Here is a 7070-nt window from a genome sequence, read left to right on the forward strand (position 1 = left end):
CCCTGGCAACCTGAGCCTTCTTGTGGTGGCTTGTGAGCAGCCTTGTAGGATAGCCACAGCTCCATGCAGTCCGTGGCAGGAGAGACATGTGACAGCTGTTCTTCCATCATGAGGGAGCTGGCTGCCCCAGGAAATGGCTGTCTCAAGGCTTCCACCCTGTTGCAGCTGAGCTAATTATATCCTCCCAATGAAGGGAGAAATCGGAACAGTATATTTGCATTGAAACCAGCCTGATATGGTGAGTTCAAAATTACTCTAGCATTTATGTCCTCTGAATTGTTTTAATTAGCAGCCCTGCAGTACCAGTCTTTTGCTTGGTTTTAATTCCTTGCCTCCACTGGCAAAACCTAGTATTTAGGAAACATCTGAACCAGATTTCTGCAATATTCTGCCTTTTGGATACCTAGGAGTTCACTCTACCTGGTCATTACTGAGCCACAGAAGATCCACTGAAATTTTTCTAGTGTGCACCTTGGTGATTTTCACCCTTTGGGTCCAACATGTGCTTAAAATGAATGTGATCTCTTGGTGAGTAGAGATCCCTAAAGATCTGAAATCCTAGCTTTTAAGTCCTCTTCTCCTTTGGGGTTTAGTTTTATGTTGAGGTAGTAAGAGACACTATCCTTTAATTCACTGTCCACTTAAGGAGAAAAAAGAATGAAGCAAAATAGGCAAATTAATTTATGGTGGATGTTTAAAAAAGCAAAGGAGTATAAATTGGTGAAGCAAGGCCATAGTCAGAATTGTAAAGTATTAAAGTGATACCAGCAACAACGTCTAAGAAATCATCTTTAGGTGTTAAATACCAGTTTATTAACTGCAGAAAGAAAAGAAGATGGATTGTACTGAAGTCAGAAGATGTAACAAGTTGCAAGAAGAGCTGATTTGAACTTCAGTCCCAACTGGGGTATAAAGTCCTGAACCACAGAGGTGAGGGGAAGGTTTATGTAACTTAAGAACCAGATAGGGGTGCCTGGGTGGCTCAATTGGTCGAGCGTCTCACTTTGGCTCCGGCCATGTTCTCATAGTTTGTGAGTTTGAGCCCCGCATTGGGCTCTATGCTGACAACTTAGACAAACATGTAGGAAACAATCAAGAGTCTCATACTTTGGTGTTGAGAAGAATGTGTTTATTTTTTAAGGAATATTGTTGTATAATATGATTGTTTCTAGATAGATCAATTGATAGACTGATCTATAGATTGATAGATCAATCTTGATTCATTCCACAAGTGTTTTTACTGGTTAAAGTGTAAAATGCCAATGTCATTCCCTTTATGAAGAACAGTACTGAATTTCTCTAGTAAGTGCCTGCTAATTCTTTTTTTTTAATTTATTTTTTATTTTGAGAGAGAGAGAAAACACGTGAGCAGGGGAGGGGCAGAAAGAGAGAGGAGAGAGAGAATCCAAAGCAGGATCTGCACTGTTAAGGTGGAGCCCAATGCAGGGCTTGATCTTAGGAACCATGAGATCATGACCTGAGCTGATATCAAGAGTCAGACGCTCAACCGACTGAGCCACCCATGTGACCTACCTGCCTATTCTTAAGAAGCAATCCCTGTTTCACCTCCTTCCTGACTTCCTCCAAACAGAATAATTGCTCACAAATCCATGGTACATCAACACTTCATATAAATAAACATTACAGTCTAGTGATTTGACAATATTATGCATTATGCTATGTACACCTGAAATGTATGTCAACTACACTCAAGTTTTTAAAAAATGTATCTCACTAATAAATGCATTCTCACTAATATATAAATAAATACTACAGCATAGAACACATTGCATCATGGAAATATGTTCATAGATGTCTTCTCACTAATATGGGAGCAGGGAGAGGACAAGTCCTACCCATCTTTGTAACTGCAGAGACTGCCACTGGGTACAGCACATATTAGGTGGTCAATGCATGATTGTTGAACAGGATGCACATCAGGAAAAGCCTTTTATGAGTGCGACTTTTTAGCCCCGTAAAATAAAGAAGATACTCAGATTTACAGATGGGCCGGGCCCTGAGGCTGGGAGCACTGGCTTTAGGAAGTACAGGTAGGGATATAGGGATGCCCTTATCTCTGACCATTTTGTTTTCAGTAGGGATCCCAGCGCTAACACTTATTTGTTATACTATAGTAAAAACAATCTCCTCTGGTATACTCCTTCTAGAATGCTTGAGCTCAGGCATATTGTTCATTTTAAGAGGCAACACAGTCCCTTCTTGATAGAGGAGTGTCCTCCATGTCATTAACTCCTTTTTGAATACATCATTTCCTTAATTTCCCCCTTAATATATAATACATAATTACTCAACTTCCACAGGACCACTTATAGACCTTCCCATTTGACTTCTTTTGATTAAAGTGGACCCAGAAACATAAGAGCTTGTTTATTTTGTGAAATCATCTTCAATTTATGCTTCGCACCACACTCAGAGAGAGCACAGTTCAAAGGAACCTGTCTGCCGGGGAGAAATCAGAACATTGAGTTCAGACTAATTCTATATTAAACTAGATTTGCATAAATTATCTCAAGATTCTAAATTGGCTTAATTTGTATTCAAACCTTCCTAAGAGCCTTTTACATATGCTTTGGTGTTGCAAGAGGATGAGTGAGTGTCATTTCATTCATTCATTCATTCATTCACTCATTCATTTTTTTCGACACACATGTATGAAGCATCTACTATGTGCTAGATGCTTTACTAGATACTAAAGGCATCCAGATAAAAAAGAAACATGGGCTGTGACTCAGAGGAGATCTTAGACCTGCGATTATGTGATAAATGCTGTACAAGAGACATGTACATGAAAGAGGAAGCCAGCAGCCTACTTTGGGAATCAGAGTAGGGTTTGCAGAGGTGTGACATTTGAGCTGGTATGTAAGATATGAACCCTAAATTGTTCTTCCGGCAAGAGGACCCATGCCAGGTGGGGAGGGAGACCTTGTTGGCATAGCGGGGAGCAATGAAAGGAGATGGTGGTGTAAACATCATGGTGTGTGGCCAGAGAACGGGAGTTCTTTTGCATGCAACCTTTCCATGCAGGCTAACAAAGTAGGCTATTGAGACTATTATCAGATTTCGCAGAGACCTGCTTGCCATGCCAAAGTCTTTGGACTTGGTCCTTTTGGCAGCAGGGAGCCACTGAGAGTTTTTATGCCAGAAAGAAACATGTCAGATTGCATTTTGTCAGCTTATGAAAATAGATCTGCCCAAAAGATCCCCAAATCCTATAGTAGAACAGCAGCTCTTAAACTGGGTCCATGAGCTGTCAGGGGGTGTTCACAAGGAAAAGCTATCCATGAGCACTAAGGTAAGCAATCATTTTCCTTGCACCAGATCTCCTCACAGCCTTTAATAAGTCACTATGCCATGGAACCTTGGAAGAAGATATGGAAAGTGGCTGAGGCCAGCATAGAAGAGTTGGCCTGCAAATTCTTTCCAGGTCCCTGGTCCTGTTCATTTTTCAGTGAAGACTGGTGAAGACTGTTAGCAGGACATGGAATAAATCTCCCTTGTTTTTTGTTTTTGTTTTTGTTTTTAGTTTCCTGAGTCCTTTACTCCTGGGATCACTAGCCTGTCCACTTTGTACATAGAAGTGCTACCTGCAGAAATTAAATACTCTGTCAGGTGCTGTGAAAATGAAGGGAGGCCAATAGCTCTTTGGCGTGAATGGACCAGCTGGATTCTTTTTCCTCAAAGTGCTGTGAGGCATCTTTATCAGGTGCTTTCTTCTCCTTGTCCCCCTTTTTTGAAGCAGCAGGCTTCAGGTTTTGACACTTGTGACACCCCATGTTTTTTCATTACTCACACCAGAGCCCCTTAAAAATCTGGCAATGAAGAGTTAGCAGGGGTGTAAAGGAAAGAAAATTGGACTGAGGTCCTAAAGGCAAGGATTCAAATCTGATTTCTCTTTTCTAATCTTAGGTTTCTATCAGTGAAGAATGAATTTAGAGGAAGGTAGCAATATGCTGCTAGCAGTGGCCAAAGGAGATAGGGAGTTGTTTTCATTAACGTGACAAAAAGTTCACACGTGGGCAGCTTCTGATTGGTTCACAGGCTGCCCAATGCAGGAGTTGAGGATGGGCATCTGCTATTTCCTTGGTCTTTTCCTTATGGATGCAAGGTGGCAGCAGCTACTCCACACACATCAAAACTTCACTTAGTGGAGAAAGGAGGCAGAGAGGCTTCAGGGAGCAGATAATTTCTCCTTGTAAACATTCTTCTCACCAGAAAGTAAGTCTTTCCCAAAACACCCCCTCCATAGACGCTTCCACATTGTGACCTCATTGGTCACAGGTGGTGCAAGACTAAGGGCTGAACAGAAAGTGGGGTGCCTGGGTAGCTCAGTTAAGCATTCAACTCTTGGTTTTGGCTCAGGTCATGATCTCATGGATCTTAAGTTCAAGCCTCATGTCTGGCTCTGTTCTTGATAGCACGGGGCCTGTTTGGTATTCTCTCTCTCTCCATCTCTCTCTGCCCCTTCTGCTCAGTTGCTCTCTCTCTCTCTCTCTCTCTCTCTCTCTCTCCTTCTTTCTCTCTCTCTCAAAATAAATAAATAAACTTAAAAAAAGACTAAGTGCTGAAGAAACTTGCAGAGATCAATGGCTTGTTACTGAAAACCTACACAAAACTGGGATTCTACTATGAAATGAAAGGAAGCAAAAGTGAATGGCTTTGGGAAGAGTAAAGAAAATTATGTCATGCTCACCTTATGCATACTCATAGCCTCTTTTTATTTATTTGCAATGAGTTCCTGCCTTTAAAGGTGGTTGAGAACAAAAAATTGAAGTGGCACATATTCAGCTAAAAAACAAAACTACTGGAATTTCTCAGGGGAAGATCTTTGTTCTTTTGTATGCAGTGTTACTTTTTTTTCTGGCTTCTTTTAAAATGATCTCTTTATTGCTTGTCTAGAGACATCTGATTATAATGTGTCTTCGTATGGTTTTATTCATGTTCTTATGCTTGGATGATTTGGTTAACTTGGGCTTATGGGCTTATAATCGCCATCAATTTGGGAATTATTTGACCATTACTTGTTCAAATATTTCTTCTCTTTCTCTTATTTACCACTTAGGGACTCCAATTTGACTTATACTAAGCCATTTAGAATTGTCTCATGGTTCGCTAAAATCTTTCCTGTTTTTGGATTCTCTTTTCTCTGTGTGTTTCATTCTCAGTATTTTCTATTACTGTATCTTCAAGATCCATAATCTTTTCTTCCTCAATGTCTATTTTTCCATTCTTCCCAAACAATGTATTTTTCATATCATGCATTATAGCTTTCATTTCAGAAGTTCAGTATGGTTTTACTTATATATTCCATGTCTCTAGTTAATTTTTTAAACATGTGTAGTACATTTATAATAATGTTTCAATATACTTGTTTGTGGTGCTAACCTGTGTGTGCCCATCCTGGATCAATTTCTACTGGCTGATTACTCTCCTAATGATGGGTCATATTTTTCTGCTCCCTTTGCCTGGTAATTTCAGTTTGGATGCCAGACATTGTGAATGTGTTCTTGTTTGGTGCTGGATATTTTTGTATTCCTATAAATATTTGTTCTGGAATGTGGTTATATTGCCTTGAAACAGTTTGATTTCTTTGTGTGTTGCTATTAAGATTAGGCAGGATTAGATCAGTGCTTACATTAGAGCTAATAATTCCTTACTACTGAGACAAGATCTACTGGTACTCTACTTGAATCCTCATGAATCATGAAATTTTCACTCTCTTCATAGGAATCAACACTGTTTCTGACCCTGTGTGAGCACCAGAGACTGCTTCCACTGATCCTCTGGGGTAATTCTTTCCCAGCCATTTATAGTGTCTGCACATGCATACACTGTTCAGTTCTCAGCTGAATATTCAAGGGGCACCCTCTGCAGGGCTTCAGAGTTTTCTCTGTGTACGGCTCTCCCTTTCCCAGAATTCTGTTCTTTCCACTTTATCTGCCTTGAGCTCCCCAGACTCCCAGCTACCAACTCCTCAACTTAGAGAGCTCGCTGAGCTCCATCTGGATTTCCCCACATCTGTCTCTTTCAATAAATTAAGCTTAACAATCATAAGATTCATCACACTTGTTTCTCATCTCTCATGGATCATTGTCCTTCATTGTCTGCTATCTAGTGTCTTGAAAATAATTATTTCATATGCATTTAAACCATTTTTTACTTATTTTGCCTGAGAAGGTAAATCTCTTTTCTGTTACTCCATCTTGCCTTGCAGTGGAAGACAGTTGCCATCTCTCTTGATGATGAGTATGTCATTCCAAAAATGTATTAGTGAATGACTTATAAGCTGCAGTAAAGAAAACAAGTTCTCTCACCTCTTTAGAACAGCTACTTTCTGTAAAGGTTTTTTGTTTTCCTTTTTAATTAAATAGCTTACATTTACATAATACTTCATCTACAATTTAAGTTTTCCTGCCTACACAAGATTATTACTTAAGTAAAAAAGTAGATTTTCCCCCATCTCCAGTGAGTATTGAGCAAGAGGAAATTATCTTAGCTTCCCTGTTACCTCAGAGAGATTCCCTGGGCTCAAATTGTGAATTGGTTCAAGAAGGCTTTGGGAAAAAATATGTGGGCTGAAATATTAATAATGTTCCACACTGTTTACATTTTCCCACAGTCTTTGTCCTATGGTCAGGGACAGAACACCTTGGATGGATAAATGACTGAATTAGTTCAAGATGGTAGTGCATATATTGTTCTTAGCCATGCCTCTTCAGTTTGTAGATACTGAGTGAGACATGTTCTGCTCTCTAAAGAAGATCACAAGCCTCCTGGGGAGAAAACACATACATGAATCACTCTGATGGTACACAGTGTGATACATGTTATGAGTAGAGATAAATTGATTTTTATTGGGATGTGGGATGAAATCTAGAAAGTTCCCTGGAGGAAGCAAGATTTGACCTGGATCTTAAAGAAAGAACCGCAGGTGGTGTGGGGTGGGAATTTAAAGACTACTGCATGTGACCACAGTTATTACCAAGACTAGGTGATCTGATTACATGTGATTCTTGGGCAGGATGCATATCTTTTCCTTTTGACCTCCATAA

This window comes from Hyaena hyaena, unplaced genomic scaffold, assembly GCF_003009895.1.
Source record: "Hyaena hyaena isolate Hyena2069 unplaced genomic scaffold, ASM300989v1 scaffold_1183, whole genome shotgun sequence".
Classification (NCBI taxonomy): domain Eukaryota; kingdom Metazoa; phylum Chordata; class Mammalia; order Carnivora; family Hyaenidae; genus Hyaena; species Hyaena hyaena.